The sequence below is a fragment of the Serinus canaria genome, chromosome 10 (assembly GCF_022539315.1).
Source record: "Serinus canaria isolate serCan28SL12 chromosome 10, serCan2020, whole genome shotgun sequence".
Taxonomy (NCBI): domain Eukaryota; kingdom Metazoa; phylum Chordata; class Aves; order Passeriformes; family Fringillidae; genus Serinus; species Serinus canaria.
In genome coordinates, this window is record NC_066324.1 from 5,873,406 (window position 1) to 5,893,819 (window position 20,414).

Below are 20,414 nucleotides of genomic sequence, written 5' to 3' on the forward strand. Positions count from 1 at the left end.
TCATTACAGAAACCCAAAATTGTCTTTACGAGGACTCAACATAATCAAAACTGGGAAAGTTATTTTTATACCACTAGAAGAATTACAAACATCCTGTACAGACTCCAACCAACATTCATTTCCTCCAGTAGCTGCAGCAAGTCAGAGACTTCAAGGATAAACCTTAAGAGCAGGGAAAACAGTTTCAGGAATAGTGCGTGCCCAGAGTTTAGCTGTGCTTACAGTAAAGCAGATCAACTTTTGAGTCATTCTTTTCCTCCATGCTCTTCTTTATTCAGAGCCTGATGTTCCCATATGATTTAGTAAAGTTATAAAGAAGCATGAAATATTTCTCTCGGGTGTTGACAACACTAGACAGACTTGATGGAAGTCTCTCCTTCTCCTCTGCCTGAAATGAATATTTCCTCTCTCTTCCTTTGCCTCTCTCTGACAGGGAGAAACCACATCATAGCCCTCTTACAGAATATTATTTCCTTCTGGTTATAGAAGGCCATGGGTTCTGCTGCACATTTGAGTGGATGTGTCACATACAAGCTTTCACCATTAACTGTATTTCCATTTTTAAATGGTCACAGCATCTGAACTCTGCAGAAAACAAACACCTGTTATGGTAAAGAGCTCAGATCCTCCATTTGTTTGTCTTGCATAGGAATTGCTTTGTACCTGAATTAAATAAGGTTAAAAATGTTTTTTAGCCTCTGCTAATAGGCATCACCACACATTTCTTCCACTTTCTATACCACTAAGCTTCATGCCACAGCACTCAGAGCAGCACCACTCTTACATGAGGGAGCTGAACAGAAACACACCTGGAGCATCTTCCATCAGGAGCTTCCAAGGCTGGGTTTTGGCTCCCTCTGTGTTCTGCCAGAGAAGGCCATTTCTGCAGCATTCAGACAACAAATGGCCTTTGTGTGCCCTTGTCTCAGCAGCACAGAAACACTCCTCCCTTCTGAACTGCAGGTTTTACCCTCAGATGAGCTGGAAGATCCAAACACCAGAGAGAGCAGGTCTGAAGACAGAAGAAACAAAAGGTACAGTGGATGAGCAAAGTGCAGTTGTGCACCTCTGGTGCCAAATGGACATTTAGTGTCAGCAATAGAAATGGCAAACACAGGAGGAAAAGCAAAGAAATTGTCTTCTGGCTTGCTTGAGACACTAAAGATGATCAGCTGATAGATGGCTCAGAGGAAGAATTGTGGTCTGCAAGAAATCCACACTGAATCTGAAATCAGATGGATAACAAATGGGTGTACAGAAACATCAAGGCATTATTACTGTTCAGACTCCATAAATGATTCTATATCCTGAAAACTTGGCCTTCAAGACAGGCTCAGTTTACACCTGACTGGTGAGAAGGTGGATCATGTTTAGAAACTTTTGGAAGGAACTAAACTAGGCAATGTGGTAGCAGGCATTTTCCCTCAGTTCAACATCAGGATCACAGCTGGGCATCTTTGTACAAATTCCAGGTACAGTGATATTTGGGGAGGGGGAGAGGGCAGAAATTAAACCACAAGGTGACTAAATGAGACAAGGAGTTAAGCCCCTGGGATGCAGTGCATGTGAAGCACAATCCCACAGCTCTGAACACAACCTGCCCCCATCCAGGATCACTGCTCATAAACAGATCCCAGGGCCACATGCCAGCCAGGAAATACACTCCTGGTTATGCAAACAGCCAGCAAAAGTTCAGAGAACGTGTGCAAGCAGGAATGACTCCAAAGAACAGGATCCAGGCACATGCAGGGAAAAAAACCCAACCTCAGACTGACTGAGCTGATGGGACTGGGCTCTGGAGAAAGGGAGGTGCAGGGACAGCTCACACAACCCTGCTCCAAAGCTGGCATTGCACCGAGGGGCTGAAAGTCTGACCACTAACTGAGGGTGGGAAATAAGAGATTTATCAGGGAGGTTAAGAGTATACACAGAAGAGGAAGAAAAACTGTGAGATGCATGAAAATGTATCAGGTGCTATCCAGAGTATTTGTGCCTCCTCCTGTAGAGGTGTTTGTACCTTCTCAGGAACAGCAAGAGGCTGGTCAGGGATTTATCAACCCCATTTAGGAATGGGCTGTATGGATTCTGTTTAACTCCTTTCTCTAAAAGAATATACCAAAGACTTTATACTCCCTTCTCAAAAGAATATATATTATTCTCAAAAGAATACACCAACCTTCCAGGTTATCCACGTTACTTTCATGGTCACAGTAGCCCTCCAAAAGCTACTTGCAGTGAAATAACTACAGATTCTGTGCTAAAACATTCATTTGCAAAGTATAGTGGAAAATCATTAGGAGTCTGCAGAGGCTGTGCCAGTGCTCGGCCTTGTGTTCAGCCTTGAACACAGATAAGCATTAATTTTGATCAACAGCACCTTAAAGAAATTCCTGGTTTTCTAGACAAGGAGAAAAACCACAGAGATTTATGAACCAGAACATAAAGATCCATTTTGGGTGGCACTATTTTTCTTTTATAATCAATGCTTAGTGATCAAAAGGAAAATTTAGAATTGCAATACACCCTCTATTGCATCCAGCAAGATAATTTATCTCCATCTCAGCTGCAGAATCATGGAATTGTTAAGGGTGGAAAAGACCTCTTAAGGTCATTCTGCCCAACCACTAACCCACCATGGTGTTGAAGGTTTTGCTGCAGTCTGGGTAGACAACATCCCTCTGCCTCAGCCCCTGGGCAGGTCAGCTGGTCCCAGAGATCAGGCTGGGCAGGCAGGACCTGCCCTAACCCAGGCTGGGCCTGATGCCCTGCTTCTCCTGCAATCCCACTCGAGATGACCTCTCCGTGAAGTTCCTCAGCACCCACATCACCCTGACAGGTGTGTGTGCCTCATTTCTGGCAAACCTGAAAAGAAAAGAGGACAAAAGTGTGCAACAGGCCCCTGGTGACATGCAGGAGGTGCAGCCCAAAGTGACAGCCTGTGCTCTGGGGGTACAGCACCTCGAGATACTCCTTCCTACAGGACAGGTTTATACCAGAGAGCTGAATCAGCCTTGCTCCCTTGGATGAGTCATTTCAATAAATTGCATTCCATTATTTCCTTTTTAAACTAGTAAATTACTCCATCTATAGGAAATGGTGCTAATTGAGAGAGGTATTCAAGTTGTCTCTAATCCATTTACGAGGAAGGCAGGAAAATTTGCTGCAGAGTTCACACACCTGGTGCTGCTTTGCCCTGCTTTCCTGTGTGACCACATTCCTTGCAGCAAGTGCTGTCCCATGCTGCTCCCTCACAGCTTCCTTGGTGCTTGCTTAGCAAACAGCTTCTCCTTTAACTCGTGTCCCATGCTAATTACAGCTGCAAATAATGAACGAGCATTTCCCTTCTGCTGAGCTGGGCATGCTCCAGACACAGCCAACATCTTTTTGTTCTGGTTGCAAAGAAATTCCTGTCCTTCTAGACAAGCAGAGAAACCATGAAGATTTATGCACCAGGAGGCAAAAATCCATTTTGAGCTGCACTAATTTTTTTTTTTTATAATAAATTATTAGTTGCCTTTCAGCCCTGTTACTTATGGCTCAGGCCATGGGACAGCAAGGGGGTTTGGGACCAGGGCTGTGATAAAACTTTGCTTTCCAGTCACCTCCAGAGGTATTTCCAGTGTCTTTTTAGGCAATAAGCATTCAAACACTTGAAGACCTCATCCCAAGGGAATCAAGCTCTTTATAAAGACTCAGTTTCTTACTTGTCTCTAGAGAAATCCTTAGCCACAGAGAGGAAGTTTCCTCTGCCTCTGTGCTTTTGTCACTTACCTATAAGAGAAGGGTCCTTTTCTTGTTGCTTTTGATTCAGGCTTCAGTGACTGCTCAGGGAATGGTTTCATGCTGTGCTTGCTGAGCCCAACAGGACCCTGAAGCTGTGATGACAATATGACAGGACTGAAGAAAAGCACATATGCTCCAAAGCCAGACTGATTTCTGCTATGCCTTTAATTTATCCTCAGAGAGAGGCTAAATACAAATTGATTCATTTCCTCTAAACACCATGCCACTCAACCAAAACTTACTGGAAATGTCTGGAAAAGTTTGTGTCGCTCTCACCCAGCTCAGTTCCTGCAGGAGCAAAGCACAAAAGGAATCGGGTACTGCTGGAGGTGAACCCCCACCAGTCTTTTCCTGCAGCACACTTGGCAGAGCTCTCAGGGACTCCTTCCTGAGTTGCTTTAGGACAAAAACCCAAACCAGGGAAGCCTGTTTGGATTTTGCTGCCTCACTGTGGCCGTGGGGAGCTGTGGCAGCAGCAGCTCTGGCTGGTCACAGGGAGACACAGGTCACCTTCCCAGGCATGGTGCTGGGAAAAGTCTGTGAGAAAATCAGAGAAAAGAGAGACAATTCTCACCTCCACTTGCTACACCTCGTACTGCAGACATGTAGAATGTGTTATAGAAATTTGTTTACCAAAGGGTAGTTTCTGAATTAACCAATAGTGATAGTGTTTAAAGACCAATTAAGCCAGCCTGTAGTGAACTAGTCTATAAAAGAGCAATAAGTTTCTTAATAAAGATATTATTGATCAGCCTTCTGTAATACATGGAGTCTATGCCAATTATTACCTGGCTGGGGGCCCATCTACCATAACAGGGAGCAAAGATCTTGAGGTGAGATGCTGCAACTCAGACAACTCCACAGCTACACAGACTCCAGCCTTTGTATTTTCTTACACAAGTGGCTTATGTCACTTATTTTCAGGCAAAATTAGATATTATCAAAGAAATACTAATATTTTCTTTTTTTTTTTATTCTGATGAGAAATCTGAGAAATTAGGGCCTGAGCAGGAGCATCCTGGTTAGAATTAAGCAAAATATGGTATTGGTGGAAGCTCTTGGCATCCCCAAGAACAGTTTTCAGCAGCCCTCAGGTGAAAGTGGATCCTGAGGGACCTAAAATGACCACAAAAAAAAAAAAAAAAAAAAAAAAAAAAAAAAAAAAAAAAAAAAAAAAAAGAAAGTCCTCTCTACTGTACAGTTCCTAAATAAGAACCCTTGTGGTTTTCCTGTAGCAGTTTCTATTTTGTATCCCCTAAACAGATCAGTATTCTTATCATTCACATACCAGTAAACCCTCTCCCACCCCCAAGTATAACCATCTCTGGGTTAAACCACATGGAAATTTTGAGCAAGCCCAAAACCCAAATCAGTTGAGTGCAAAAACAGTGCAGAGGCAACATCAAACAAAATATAAAAACTCCCCTGTTCCTTCCCAGTGAATATCAACACTGATGTATGAAAACACCAAAAACCTTCTTTCAAACCCCATTTTGACTCTGGCATGGAGGCTTGTTCCCATGAAGCTGAAAGCAAAGCTCACTCTCAGATAACTGCTGACTACAAGGAGCAGCACAAAGCAAAAGCAGCTTCTCCAACCCACCCAGTTCCCAGTCCTGGGGGCCTGCAGGAGGTGAACTGAAACACAGAAAATTGCAGGCAGTGAGAGCAGCCAGTGAGAGCTTCCAAGGGCAGCTGCTTCCATTTGACTCCTGAACTTTTGTTCCTGTTCTAACAGCAAACCAAACCTGGTGTGTTTCAGAAGCAGCCAGAGCATCCTCCAGCTTTGTCAAGCTCCCCCAAAAGTTGTGTAACAAGAGTGTGGATTAGATGCTGTTTCAAATCCCCCAAATGTAGGGCCTTGATAAGCTGCACCCCCATCCTTCCCATGATTAGAGCAGCCTGAAATGCCCTTTAAATTGCACACTGAAATCCTTTAAATGACTCTGACTCTCCCTCATTTAACCCTGCCAGGGCTTTTCAAGATGATGCCCGTTGCAAGGTCTGATCACTCAAGTCTTTCTCCATATATTTTTTTATTTGTTGACTGACCTGGAAGAGGTGACAACATCCCTATGTGTCTGTCCCAGGATACATCAACACCTCCCCTTGCAGACATTCAAATTACCTCTAAGATGGAGCTGAAAAAAGTTCTGTCTTAAAGCAATCTGGTCCCATTAGTGCTCCCAGCTTGCTGGCAGTTTATCATTTTCCCTGAAAACTAATCAGGCTGCTCCTGTCAAAACAATGGTTTGCATGCAACCTGCAAGCAAATTTTAGGAAAAAAGAAGGAAAAAATAAGATATTCATTTGCAGAGACTTTCTTAGACTTAAAGCAGCAATTCTGTGCATCCTCTCCCACCTGGCCAAAGCTAAAACAAGAAAAGTGATGGGTCTGAAACACTATAGAATGCAAAGTGCTTGATCATGATTTCCTTTAGGTTAAATATTGGCTCAAATTAAAAATGGAGGCAGTATGTCAGCCACTGCTGAGTTTTTACATTGCATTTTTCAGAGGAAAACTTTCTATTTTGCAGAAAACAAACAGCTGCAACTCCACCATGAACTTGCTCAGCTCCTTTCATCCTATAGGAATGTCAGAATACCTGGAATTATGTATCCAGTGAAAGTCTCTAAGCAAGGAGACATGTCCATCCAGTAATGTGAGAGCAATGCTTTTTGCATTCTGTCATCTCCAAAGCACACATTCAGCCCATCATAATGCCCACAAAATGGTTTTTACTGATAAATATTCTGTATTAATTTGAGTCATTTTGATAAACATGACAGTGAACACAAGTACCAATATCTCCCAGCACAAAATCAGGTGTTGAAACTCAGAAAAGCTGATTTATATACGTGCAAGATAGAGAAAACCACCCTCAAATGTGGCCACTTATTGACCAATGAGGGGGAAAAAATCCATTTCAACTACAAGGTTATGCTTCTGCTTTGGCATTAGCTATACTAGCAATGGGCTGAAGATGGAGAATTTCTTTACAATATTTCCCCAATTAAGAGAAAGAAATTTCTAGGAGATCTGTCCAGCAGGATTACTGGACTCACTTGGCAAAACTAAATTACTTCATTGATCCTCACAGACATCCTCCTTCCTTTTAAAGTCCATGTGAGAGGGAGGCACAAAGGCTGAAAAATTGAAGCCTAGAGGTAGCTGAAAAACAGACTAGAAGCCTTGATTACATTTTCCATCAAGTTACCCTGGTTTATTGCATTGCAGCCCTGGAGAATTTGATTAGCAATTTCTCCTCTTCATTCATCCTCATGTCATCTGGATTTCAAACCTCTGATCTGTATCTGCAAACATGCTAATACAGATCCCAGCCAGGTCCTGTCACTACCCACTCCTGACATACCAGAATTTAAGTGTCAGAAACTCCACTTTATTTGTGCTTAACTGGTGCAAGTTCCCCATGGGCAGAAAAAAAGGGAGGCCCAGGGCAAACCCAGACTGAAGCCAAAGCAAGGTGCATGAAACAAGTTTTTTTTGTGGGTTTTTTTTTTTTTTTTTAATGGTGATTGCACAGAATGATGTATTACCTCTAAAAAATGGAAGATTTAAAAGTGATTTGATGACTTGGCTTTGACACACGTCCTGTCTTTAGGCTTGTGCAGTGCACATGGGCACCATCAGGGCTCTGACACACACCAAAATGTGCTTGCCAGCAGCAAGGAGGATAAAGAGATCAGTTCCCTTGAAGCACACACCATCCAAGAGCAGATGCTGTGATGGAGGCAGTGAAAAATGTTAATTTAAAGCATAAAACCAGCTCTGCTGGGTTATCTGGAGTGCTAAGTGCAAAAGGCAAGGAATATCACCAACTAATGTTGTTTTCACAGCTCATCTTTGCTTGGACACATCCCTTTTACAAGACAGAAAAACTTCCCTACACATGGATATTTTTTTGTTTGGATTTTTTTTTTTCTTCTTTCAGGCCATTTCAAAGATTTATCCAAAAGTAAATCTTCCATTGCTCCGAAAGCTTTCCAGCACTGTCTTCTAACCCTACCTCAGCAGTGTCACTGGCGTCACTCTGCACCAAAGACAAACCCTGTGCCTCAAAACCACACAGATTTAGAAGTTCAGCCTGCTAGGTTACAAAAAAAATCTCCATCTGCAGCTCCCCTTGGATCTGGGGCTGCTGCTGTGGAGCAGACAGAATCCCAGCAGCACAAAGGCAGCTGGGGAAAGCCCAGCTAAACAAAACTCCAGGTTTGGCAGGTGCTGGGCTGCAGGGAGCATTTGCAAAGCCCAAGGAATCACCCAGCAAAGGCGGAGATGGGGGTGACACCACCTGCAAAGGGCTGAGGAGAGGAGCTGGAGGGTTCCGTGCACATCCGATTGTGCTGACTGAGCTCTGTGCCAGCAGATGGCACCGGGAACCCATAAATCCACAACCTGCAGCAGCTGCAGCGATCCTGCACTCAGCCAGGCTGAGCTAGATAAACACACTGATAAGTGGAATCGCTCTGCTCTAACTCCTGCAGGGTTTTTTCTGCTACAGAGCCATTTATTTACTTCCTGCCCTTGCTGTGGGAAGGCTGATAATAGCTGTGGATAGAAAGGGAAAAAAGGAAGTGGGAATTCAGCGTCCATACCTAGAAATAGGGGCATGGCAAGGGCAGAAATTTTCCTCAGCCAAGCCAGCACTCTGCTCACTTGTCTCAGCTGCAGGAAACATGATCTAAGTTTGGTCTCAGCATACCTGCATATACAGCAGGTGGGGAGAGTGGTAAATACTATGGTTGAATTTTAATTCAGTTGTTTTTCTTTATTTGCGGTGTATCTAGGCACTTCTTCACGAAAATTCCTCTCCTGTTTATCACATCACAGAGCACCTGAAACTCAGCTCAGATTTCCACAAGCTTCTCAGAAAAATGACACCAGCAACTGACAAAAGGTGGGAGGGAATCACTTGGCTAAGTACAACAAATATTTTGTTTCTAACTTTGTCCCGCAGCAAGAGGCCAGCCTAGTTTGTCCAGCAAAACCTCTAAAAACTGTTCCCAGCAATTGCTTTGGAGGCTGGGGTATGGGAAAATGCTGCCTCGGTGACAGCAAAGGGAAACACTGGGGAACAGAAGAGAGCAGCTGGGATTGCAGGGCTAAGCCTTGGCCACGAGAAAATGCACTTATGACATCCCTGAATTTCTGGATTTTATCCATTCCAGGTACTGCTCTGTAGTCTTCACCTCCAAATCATATAAAGTTTCCTCCAAATCCAAGGCCTTTTCCTCACGTTACTATTTCCTCCTATAGATTACTCAGAGGGCTTCCAGTTTTAAGAACAGCAATATTTACATTTGCTGCTGCATACCTCCTTCCAGAGCCATGTCTTGGGGCTTTTAGGAGTGTGCCTGAGCAAACATGACTCTTTATATAGACTCCAAGAAGAGGTAACTCGAGTAAACAATGTGCAACTTAAAACCTGGAAAGCTAATATTTGGCAAGCTCTTGTGTTCACAACTTTGGAAAGGCTCACCTCTGGAAATAAAGCAAGAATATCTTTTCCTTAGAGAAAAAAAAAGACAAAAAAAAAAAAAAATAAATGGCAAATCCACACCCAGGACTAACAGTGGAATTCCTGACTTCATACATTGTCCTATGCTGGGAACAACAATTCCCAGATGCTGGCTTGATAGAGCCAGGTTTTACAGATGCAGACCCCCAGGACAAGACTTTGAAGAGGAGCCTTTTTACCTGCCTGATCTGTATGGGCAAGTTGCCCCAAGGCTTGTGAAAAAGCTGAATCCCACAGCAAAAGTGGGAGGAGTGGAAGCAGGCAGGGACTGATTAACAAAACAATGCAAAAAAACCCCCAAAATGAAACAAACAACCAAAAAATCCCAACAACTCTCTCACCAAAAGAACCCAAAACTGAGCATTTGACTCGGTGGGGAAGTAGCTGTGAATGTCTTGAGGGCTGTAAAGAGTGCCCCAGCCCTAGCAGCCTTGCTCCCAGTGAGTTAATTCAGGTCTCTCACAGCTTTAGCAGATACTGGGGAAAGGCTGCATCCCTAAAGGCACTCCTGAGCTCTTCTGTAAACTCACACGATGTTGTTGCCCTTCACGTGAGCCCACCACTGCAGCAAAGCTCTCAATTCCATACATCAGTGATAAGGAGGGAGGGTCAAACCTTTCTTTCTTCTTCCAAACAAAGTAATTCAAAGATCAGCATCATCTCCCACGTTTCAACACAAAAACCAAGGCACAGAGCAGGGATGGGCTGTGCCAAGCAGGCTGGCCAGCAGTTTGATTAGCAGATCTTTCCAGACTACCTTTGCTGTGCAGGGGATTGGCCCCACAGTAACTTTAAGGAGCAAAGCCCAGTTACCATTCTTCTGCCTCTGCTTCCAAACTCCTCAGCAGAAAAGGAACACAAAAATAATTTTCCCAGGAGGATACTGATAGCAGGATAGAAACAACACAGTAAACACAATTATCCTGAGCTATCTGGCTCAATGTAGAAACCAAAGGGGGCAATTTGCAAAACAGCTGCGCTCAGCTCCACAGAGGTCTGGGGGATTAATTTCTCACACATGCAGGACTGGATATTTATCTGATTTTTTTTTTCCCCTGTTCTTCAAGAGACTTTGAACACAGTTCCAGCTTTCCCAGTGTCTGTTTAGGAGCTGCTCCCAAGTTGCAGGTGGTCCTTGCTGCAGTGAATGGCACATCCATGGGGACACTGTCTGTGAGCTACCACAGCACAGAGCACGCTGCTGAGGTCTGCACCAGGGCAACACAAACTGCTGCCATGCCACATCTTTGGCAGGCTCTCCAGGGACCTCCACAGATGTTTTGGAAGCTATTTTGCAGCAACAGCTTCATTAGAAGAACTCAGCAGGAGCTCTGTGCTCCCTTCTCCTTGCAGCCTCCCCCTGCCACATTATAACAATGGCAAGTCTTAATTTTCTTTGTGGACCCTGTGACAGGAAGAGATGCAGAGATGATCATGTGGAAGCCCTGCCAAGGATCCCATGTGCAGGTAGCTGTTTGCAGCACTCACTGTCACTCCCCAGAGCCACCAGCTTTGGGAAGTTAGACGTGATCTCCCACATCACAAACAGCCCCACACCATTTTTATCTGGGCACTGGAGATCATGGCAGCACAACCCTGCTCAGAGCACAGGCTTTAATCCTTTACAACATGCAATAAGGAAGCACGACAGCAATGAGAAAAAAAAAAATCTCTCTGCATGCAGGTATTTGGTTAAGCACAAAAAGGTCCTGGCATCCCTCCAGCCCAAATTGCTCTTTCCTTTGATGCAGGATTCCATCTACCTCATGTAATGGCCCATTGGTTTGGCTGTCAGCAAGAACTGGACCTGAGGCACATACCTCTGGAGGTAGCTGACTAATCCAATTAAGTGGAAGCAACAGAAAGGTGAGATCCCTCTTGTATTCTGGACATGAGCAGGAAAGAGGCATAAACAAGGGATATTTATTTACCAAAAGAAGCTAACTCAGGAGTTTAATTTGGGAAACTTGCCACAGACAATCATGGAAATGATTTTACTATTATAATTAATAACTTTCCTTCAACTTATCTCCACATGTTTTCATGGTAGCTGGTATCACTGCTTTGATTTTACAGGAAATTAAAGACAGATGAAATATCCTCTCCAAATTTCTTCTTCCTTCCAGGCCAGTAGCAGAGCCTGGAACAAAACATGGCTCTCCAGAAATACCTGAAAGTTTAGATCCTGCCAGGCTAACCTTCTAATCCACTTTCAAGTTTGTGTTCAGACAAGCTCTTCAGAAGATGTTAAATAAGCCCAAAGAATTTCTGAACTACATCACTTATCCATACTTGTTCTGATGCTATTCCTTTTTGCAGACCAGTTTGGTATCCCTTTTCCCCCCATCTTTCTTTCTGCAATTGGTGCAAAGCCACCCACATGGTGCCTGTTTCATGGTGAACTGGATGGATCTTCTCATCTGGCCCCACTGCTTCCCTAAGCAAGAGCAGCCGAGCTCCAGGTGAGCTCTCAAGCTCAGGTTTGTAAAATCACAGAATGGTTTGGGTTGGATGGACCTTAAATCTCATTCCACCCCCTGCCATGGGCAGGGACAGCTTCTCTGGGTGATATCTGCTAACAGCAGTGATTGGCTCTGAAAAAACTTAGAGGACAATAGCAATATCTGCTTTTTTAGCATCTATTTTCTTGCATTTTCGTTGAATGCGAGCTGTCATTGATACACTTGAATTTTTGCCTGCCCCTTCCTTCTGGCAGCTCTAGGTCCAGTTTCCCTGCTCCTCCAGGCACTGGAGGGGATTACAGGAGCTGTTGAACACCAGAACAAGATGCATTGCTGAGCAGGTACCCAAAGGTGTCCTAACACCAGCTGCAGGGGTGGCTGACCTCTCCACTGCATGCTGATGGAAAACACTGGGAGCACCAGCAAACACCAGACCTCCACCTGCCACGTTTTTCTGAAGACTTCTTTATAGACTAGAGAAAACCAGTGTCCCAAAATCCCACACAGCCTCACTGCCCCTTTGGGGGCAACAGGATTTCAAGAAACAGCTACTCCACCTCAAATATTATCACAACTACCTCTGTCACAGCCTACCCCAAACACTCCCTGGGCAGAGTTCACTGTCACCAGCTTTTCAACAAGTTGAACTTGTTTTACCTCCCACAAAAGAGACCCCAGCAGCTTTGGGGCTTGACAATTCACACTCTCTCTATAGGATAACTCCTGTGTGTTTGTAGGCTTGTTAAACCTTATCAAACTTGAGTGATGCTTCACCATAGGAAAATAAAACTTCCTATCAGTGAAAGCTTCCTATCAGATCAATAAACAGTAACACAAGGTCTGAACAGGAAGTCCATTTCAATAGGGACTTTTGATAAGTAACAAAAATTCACATCAATCAATCAATCAATCAGCATCTTTGTGCCCACAAACTTCTGATTCTGCCAGGGGAACCCACAGCCATCACTGCAAATACTGGGCTTGAACAATCTGCTCCAAAGGATGGGGAGATAAGCAGCAGCCACAAAAATCTGCTAACACACACAGGCAATCTGAGAACTAAGCTGCCAGCTGCATCTGCAAACCAAATTTTATATTTTCCCCGTGACCTACATTTTGACATAAACCCCAGAAATTTAGGGAGGATTCTTCCAGAGTGTTTCTGCAAAAATTCTGTAACTACTTCTTCAATCATCCTTGGACACAGACATGACATTTCTGTTCAGAGTTTATGCACATGTTGAAGAGCTTCACACAAGGGCAAATTTAAATTTCACATTTTGGACTCAGGGAAGAAAGATTCTTAGGAGGAATATCACAAGATTTTCATACCACCAGCCTTTCTCTCAATATTTATGGCAGAAAAACTGAGCATAGGTTTGGGACTAGCTGAAGAATTTTCTATGGACTTGTCCTGCACTCCTTCTGCACTTATTCCTCCAAAACTGCCTCAAAACAATTAAAAATATAAGCCTTAGTTTGAGCAAAAGATTTTTCTGTGGAATTTCTGGCAATCTAGGCAATCATCCCTCAGCTGAAACTCTTCCAGCACATAGGGAATGCTTGACACCTCTGCATGAGGAGCAGCTACCACTGCATGGGGGCACAGGGCACCTGACTTTGCAGAAATGTTCAAATTTCCATGGAAAATTATACTGGAAGCCCCCAGCCATATCTCTGAGCTCACTTTTCACACTCAAAATCCATCCTCTCCAGCAATCCCAGCTCCCTGAGAAAGACTTGGCTTCTGGGTTGGGATTACCCTGTTTGACCAAAATTTTGTTCAGCCTCTTTTGGGGATATTGCTCATTAAAGAATTTGTTTAGAGAGATGGGAAAGAATCTCCCTTCCCTTTGTTTTCAAATAGATCCAACACAACATAACCCCAAGCTCTGTTGTGTGGCTGAAACCAGCCAGCACAGGTAGCCAAGATGTGCTGGCAGACAGCAGATCACCACTCAGGAAATACACATTACTCACCTCCCAGCAGCCAAGCAACCCAACTCTTCATTTCACCTTTCAAGCACTAATTAATGGCAACAGCGTGGAAATGATCCCTCTATAAGCTGTCAAATGTTTCCAAAGGGAAAAAGGAAAGTTTTAACAGAGCTGGGCAAAGGCAGCTCCCACTCCTCACCCAAATTTCTGCTCTGCCTCACAAAAATCTGCTTTTATTTCATTTTTATCAACACCACGTGTTCACACCAGAAATGCCTTGGTGGGAAGTCAAGGGCAGAGACAGGGCAATAGGAGTGGGCTCTAAAATGTTCAGATTTCATAGATCCCCTCCTTTGGATGAGCCACCTCTTTGTTTCTCCTCCCTACACAGCCTGAAGGGGGAAAAGTCATTGAAAATTCAAGAGAGCAGAGAAAAGTCCTTCTGGCTTTGCCTTTCCCACAAGCAGCTGTGCCAGTGCATCCCTGCCTGGTCCAAGTCTCAGCAGACAGGGACTGGCAGCAGACAAATCTCCTGCACTCTGGCACTTCATTGGCAGCCCCAAGGCTGGAACAGCCATCCCAATTAAACCACTGCCACCCCTGGAGAGATTGCTTCCTTTGAAGGGAGAAAGCAGGCTCCAATTGCACTGGCAGCAAAGCTGCCATCCTTGCCACAAAGAAACAGCCAGCCTTTTTCTCTGCAGGTGCCAGCTTTGCCCCTGTGCACTCAAAATTCAGCTTTTTTTCTCCTTGTTCTGTCATCACAGCTCACTGCCAGTGGCACTTTATCTCATCCCATTTTATGGGTCACATGTGCAGCATTGTCTTGTTCAAATTATCAAGGCACAAACACCACCTGCCACTGGTTTGTGGGCTGTTAATCTGCCTTATGTGTGTTCAGGTAATCCATGTGCCATTTTCTGAGCACCAAAATTACACCATTTCTATTTGCTTTGCCCAAAACTCCATGTTCTGAAACCTTGTGGTCATGAGAACCCTGGGTTTGATTTAAAATAACAGTAGAATCAGCAAATTACAGAAATTACTTTTAGTCACGTGAGTGACCCTGTGCTAAAACCAAAAATAATTTAAGGCAAGAGTCAAAAGGAATAAATGGGGAGGAAAAAAAATACTAGCACCACTAGAATAATATGTACTGCAGTCCAGACTACAAGGGCAAAAATCAAATCCAGACACAAGGTACTCCAGTGAAATTTCCAAATACATTTGCCTTACACTCATATCAGCACAGCTCCTCTCAGGGTTGGAATGGTATCACTGAAGGGCACAGGATCAGGCCCTGAGGGAAAAATAAACAGAATTTAACTGCTCAGTATTCCTCTTTTTTTCCCCTCTGCCTGGATTTCCTATGGCATTTATGGGATCAGTGCAATACACCCTGATTTCCAGAAATGTGCACAGGACACCCAATACATGCATTTTCTTCAGGGATTTAGCAATATCTTGCCTGGAGAATCTGGGGTCCAGCCCCTTTCCAGCAGGAGTGTCCCCTCTCCATGGATCCTCCCACACTCCCTGTGTGCACTCCTCTAAATGTGCCTGCAGCATTTTCAGACACCTTTAAAGGAACCAGTCCCCCAGCTGAGCACGTTTCCAAAAAGGAACAAAGACACATTTACCCAAGCAAAAGAAATATTTGAAAATTCAGATGACTAAATACAGCCTGCTGTTCATTTTACCTCTGTGGTCTCTGCTAAGTTCCATAAATCCTGGTTTCCCTTTGAGACAAATTGTCACATTATAGCCCTGCTATACAGGCATACACACATTCCTTGCTATAAAGAGGAGAGAAATCCATGCCAGATTAGGACATATGGAATCTCTGTTTATGGATAAATCATTTTTAAACCCCCCTCTCTCTCTCTCCCTCCATGAGTCATGTGTGAATTGCTTAAAGTGTCCTGTCAACAATAGTTTATTTACATACAGAACTAATTAGCATTATTATGGCAGACTGTAGAAGCAGGATTATAGCTGGGAGACAGCATCAAATGAGTGATGCCATTTTAGGAAGGTTGGGGAATGGAGGTTTGCAGCTCTCCAGCCCAGAATTTCATAAACTGGCCACCTTCCAAGGATGTCAAGATGAAACCCATTTTTAACATTTCTTCCATTACTGATAATATTACTTCACAATTAAAAGCCTGAGTCCTAATTTCTATTATCTTGATTTTTTTTTGTAATATGCATTTCAGAGTAGAGCCTGATCATCTTATTTTGCTTGTAGCCCACTTTCTCAGTTCCATATCTTAGCACCACAAAATTGAGTTTAGATTTCTAGTACTACAGATCCATTAATTTTTTTTAAAAGCTTTAAATGCCCTAAAACATTTATATTCTCTATTTGAAGATTATTTAAAGTCAGCAACTAAATTTTAAACTAAATTAAATTTATGTAGTCTCTTTAGGTTACTGAGCATAGTACATACAGCTACTCTGGGACTTGCATGGACCTTTCATCATTAATAAGTGGAACAAGATAATTACATGCTCCAGTAGCTCTTAGGGGTCTAGAAGTTATCACCACATAACCTGCTTTGTAATGCAGGGAGAAATCATCTGTGCTAGAGCTGGGGGTGTAATTCAAAGAAATTTCCATAAATATATAAACACTGTGAAATGAATTCATGTGATGTGCAGGCATTTCATTTCAGAGCTGCTAATGTGTTTGCCCATTAATTTGTCAGGAATGTTCACTTTGATTTGCTCCATTTACCTTAGGAGGGTGTTCAACAGCAAAACAGCCAAAACTGCAAAATTAGCCCACAGAAGGGCATCTCAGGTGAGTGCTGCTGAGTTTGCTCTGGAAGGTCCATGCACAGATGTCTGCAGAAAGAGCAAGGGCCAGAAGCTGCCTTGAGCTCTGGAGAGGATCTCTGACTCCTCACACACACCTGACTGAGGGAGGTGCCTCCTCCTCTGCTCCACAGAGAGAGGATCTCCTCTTCCACACTTCTTTCTGGCAGGATCACTGCCCAGGCAGACACCCTGCTCCCAGCTTACTGCCTCCTCCTGGGGCTAGACCTCCACACCAGCTGGGACAAAGCACTCAGAAAGCTCTGGAAAAACTGTCACATTATTTGGAATTTCAGTTAATAAGGCCTTTCTGGCTGGTTCCAGATTTCCCTGGGATTATTTCCAGCAATATTCAGACTGTTTGGATGGGCAAGTTTTCCCTGCAGAGCTTTGCAGTGGCTCTGTGAGAGGACAGAGCCTCCCTGCCCTGGGATGGAGCCCTGCAGCTCCCTGGGGTCAGCAGGCTGCTGTCTCCTGGGCCAGAAAGGAGCCCTTTGCTGGGAGATGGCTCACTTCTCCCCACAAGCAATAACACAGTGATTCCTCAAGCCTTCTGCTCCCCTTTGGATGGAACAAAGCCCCTACAGGACCTGAGAGCCCTCCAGCTGCTCTCTGCAGACCCTGGCCCAGTTGTGGCAGTCACCACAGGCTCACCTTGCTCTCTGTCCCCCCTGACTCGGGGGGGTTGCAGGGGGCCCTGCCAGGTCCCCACAGAGCCAGCCTGTGCAGGCAGGTCCACACAGCTGACTTGGGAGCATCACCCAACCCTGGCACAGCACCAGGGGCTGGAAAGCATGGCCAAGCTTAGGAACAAGCAAGTGGAAACCTGCACAGCCTTGGGCATCTAGAAATGGTCTGAAGAGGTATTAGATAAGCACAGGTTTTGCCATCTGAACAACTTCTCTGTTTCTGTTTGGCACAGATGTGTACATTTTGGGGGGTTTGTTTGATGGTTTGAGGGGTTTTTTTTTTGCAAGTGTGTTCCTAATATTTCCCCTTGTCCTGATCTTTCCAGTTTCTGACCATTTTTAACAGTTGACAACAGCTGAGCAATTACAAGATTGGGACCTGGAGAAGTTGCATTGCTCAGAAGCCAAAAGAGGAAGTTTTAGTCCTGCTAAGAACTGAACTTGATAGCAATGAGGGACAAAGCCCATTCCAGCACCATGAGCATTTCAGGGGGCATTACAGGACTACACTGCCTTTTCCCCAGGGAAACAGGACTGGCACACAAGCCCTGGGCTGGAAGCAAGAGGGAAGAAATCTGGGAAGAGCACTGCCAGTCCTTCCTCACCTCCTTTGGGATCTAGAGAAGGAGATGCTGCCACTGGGGATGGGAATGGGTGTGAAGGAAATGGAAACAAACACCGGGGACCTCAAGAAAGTGTTTGCAAATCCTGCCAGGTGGGATTTCCACACAAGCTGACAGAAACAAATGCTCTTAAAAGTTACTTCCTTCCCAGCACCACCCCACAGATCCATTTGAAATGGCAAACCCCCCCAGATTCCCCCTCCCAAAAGGAGAGCAGCCAGATCTGCCCTGCAGGTATCAGGCAGATGTGCTGGGCTGGGCTCCCAGCAAGGACCACTGCTGTTTGCCTTGCACACTCCCCAGGCTGATATCTGAAACCTCAGCTTCCACTTACTCACATCTCCAGAGAGACACCTTTGTTCCTTTGCTCTTGGCATTCTGATCTCCAAACACTTGACTAAGCAGTGTTTTGATTGTGTGAGGATGAGGGCAGCAGGGATCCTCTCCTGTCACTGCAGCACACACCCTTGGTGCACAAGAGGCTCTCAGCGAGTCAGCTTTCACTCCTGACATTAGGTTTTCTGTGTGAACCATTTCTTTTGCTGAGTTGGCATTTATACACCCTCCCCCTTTCACCATTTGAAATCTGAGACAAATATAAGCTTGAAGTCCTGACTTTCCCCCCCCCTCCTAGAAAGCTAAGCTGGTGTGGCCACCCAAATTCCAGGCCAAGCTGCTGAAACCCCATTTCACTCTTCATAAAGCGTGTAAGGTCTGCCTGGTGCTGGTTCCCACATTCCTGATCCAGGCAAGCTGGATTAAAGTTCCTCCCTCACAGCCTGCACCTCTCCTCCATGCATCTAAACTTACAGGGAGGGATCCACACAAAGGAAAGCCTGGACAAGTGCAAACTAATTTTTCCACAAATTTCAGTGCAGGACAACCTCCCCTCCCTGGCTTTCTCCCCACCATCCAGCTGTGCCCATAAACCAGAGTCTGGCCAAGCAAGGCAGGAGCTGAAGGCAGCTATTAAATCTGCTCCCTGGAGCTTTAACACTTGGAGCAATTTGTAGTGGAATTATTCTCCCAGCTCAGCTTGCAAGCCACCTCCACAGAGGGTTCAGTGCTGGGGTTGAGAAAGCTGCTCTGTGCCAATCCTTCCTCTCCAGAGGAGGGGCTCAGATGGGCACACATCCCCACACTGCCATTCCAGCTGGCAAGGGAGCCCAAGTCCAGCCTCTTCCCCTTCTTGAAGCACGTTCTTGTTAGTGTTAGCTAATCTGCCAGATATGCCAACTGTCTGGCAAGCAATTCCAGGCAGCATTGTTTGTTTGGGATAGGACTGGGCTCTGTGAATCCAAATTAGACATGGGGTTTTCATAACTACCTCAGCCAGGAATGTCTGAAGGTGTGTTGGGCTTGAGGAGGCAGGGAAACAGCAGAACAGGCCACAAGCCTTGAGCTTTATGAGGGTTTGTGTGTGTTTCTTTTTTTAGTTGATGCCTCGCCTCCGCTCTAGGTTCTTTGGGAAACCAGAAACCAGAGTGTACCTGTATACCAAATTCTCCTTATCACCACCAAACAGAGGCATGATTTGTTTCTCAGCAATGGACTGCAGAAACCAGATTGTTTATTGTTTGGGCTCTCTTGCTTGTGGGTTTTTTTTTTTCTCCCTCTCCTCTGGAGGGCCCTCAAACACTTTACTGGTGAGCACTGGAAAAGTGAAAGGAAGAGTCCATCAGTACTGCAGCTCCCCTCTCGTGGCCACCTCTGCCCCAGAGGAAATGCAGCCCCTCCTGTCCTAGGAATGATCAGAGGATGAACTGGTTCCTCAGCAAAGCATCGAGCTGCTCTAGAGCCCTGCAGCCACCCCCCATCCCACCTGCACAGCTCTCAGATGTTCATGGTCACATACCTACACAAAGCTCACAAAAACCCAGGCAGCTGAAGAGCTGTTGCCATTTCTCTCCAGTCCCAACATTGCCAAGGAAGGGGAATAAATTAGGACTGATTTGAAATGAGCTGGAGCAGTTCTTTGCTCCATCCCCATGCAAAGCAGCCAACCTGGGAAACCTCTTGCAGCCAAAAATCACAGACCAGGCTTCAGCTCAAGGACTAGAAAGAGGCTCTATCGTAGTTATGGAAGATGAACAGTATATTCAAGCCTCAAAATTACTCACCCTTAACAAAACCAGCCGTGGTCAGCTCCTTCCTGAGAGCAGCTTCCCATGGGATGGAGCAGGAGAGCTGCTGGTGCCAGCCCAGGAGCCCTGCAAACATTCCTGCAGGGAGCACAGCCTAGAGACTGCCTCCTCCAGGCAAACCAAACCCACCTCTTGCCACAGCCCCTCTGGGCTCATCCCTCTGGCCAGCTCTGCCTCTCAGGTGCTCATGCAGATTTCTTGGTGCTCTTTGCCCTTCCCAGGCTGTGCCATGGGGGTGGGGATCACCAGCACATCTCTCCTGACCACAGGTGGGCAGATCCAACCATTCTCCAGCAGGACCATGTGTCCCTGCTTGCAAATCAGCAAAGTGCTGTAATTAATTAAAAACAATTAATGGTGTCATTTCCCCAAACTCAACCTCAGCCTTTCTGCGTTCACATCGTTGCCAGGCATTTGC

At 45.1% G+C, this 20,414-nt stretch overlaps 1 long non-coding RNA gene across 2 annotated transcripts; it reads right to left on the reverse strand.

Moving 5' to 3' along the window:
* Positions 1-9: 9 nt before the first annotated feature.
* LOC115484167 (uncharacterized) lies at positions 10-20,115 on the reverse strand. Of its 2 annotated transcripts, none has more exons than XR_003944898.2 (4): positions 19,973-20,115; positions 3,772-3,875; positions 2,634-2,862; positions 10-1,012 (listed from the first exon to the last, which is right to left on the reverse strand). It is a non-coding gene; the product is annotated as an uncharacterized LOC115484167 (long non-coding RNA). The 2 variants fall into 2 exon arrangements; XR_007778441.1 differs by lacking the exon at positions 19,973-20,115 and adding an exon at positions 4,026-4,382.
* Between the last annotated feature and the right edge of the window lie 299 nt (positions 20,116-20,414).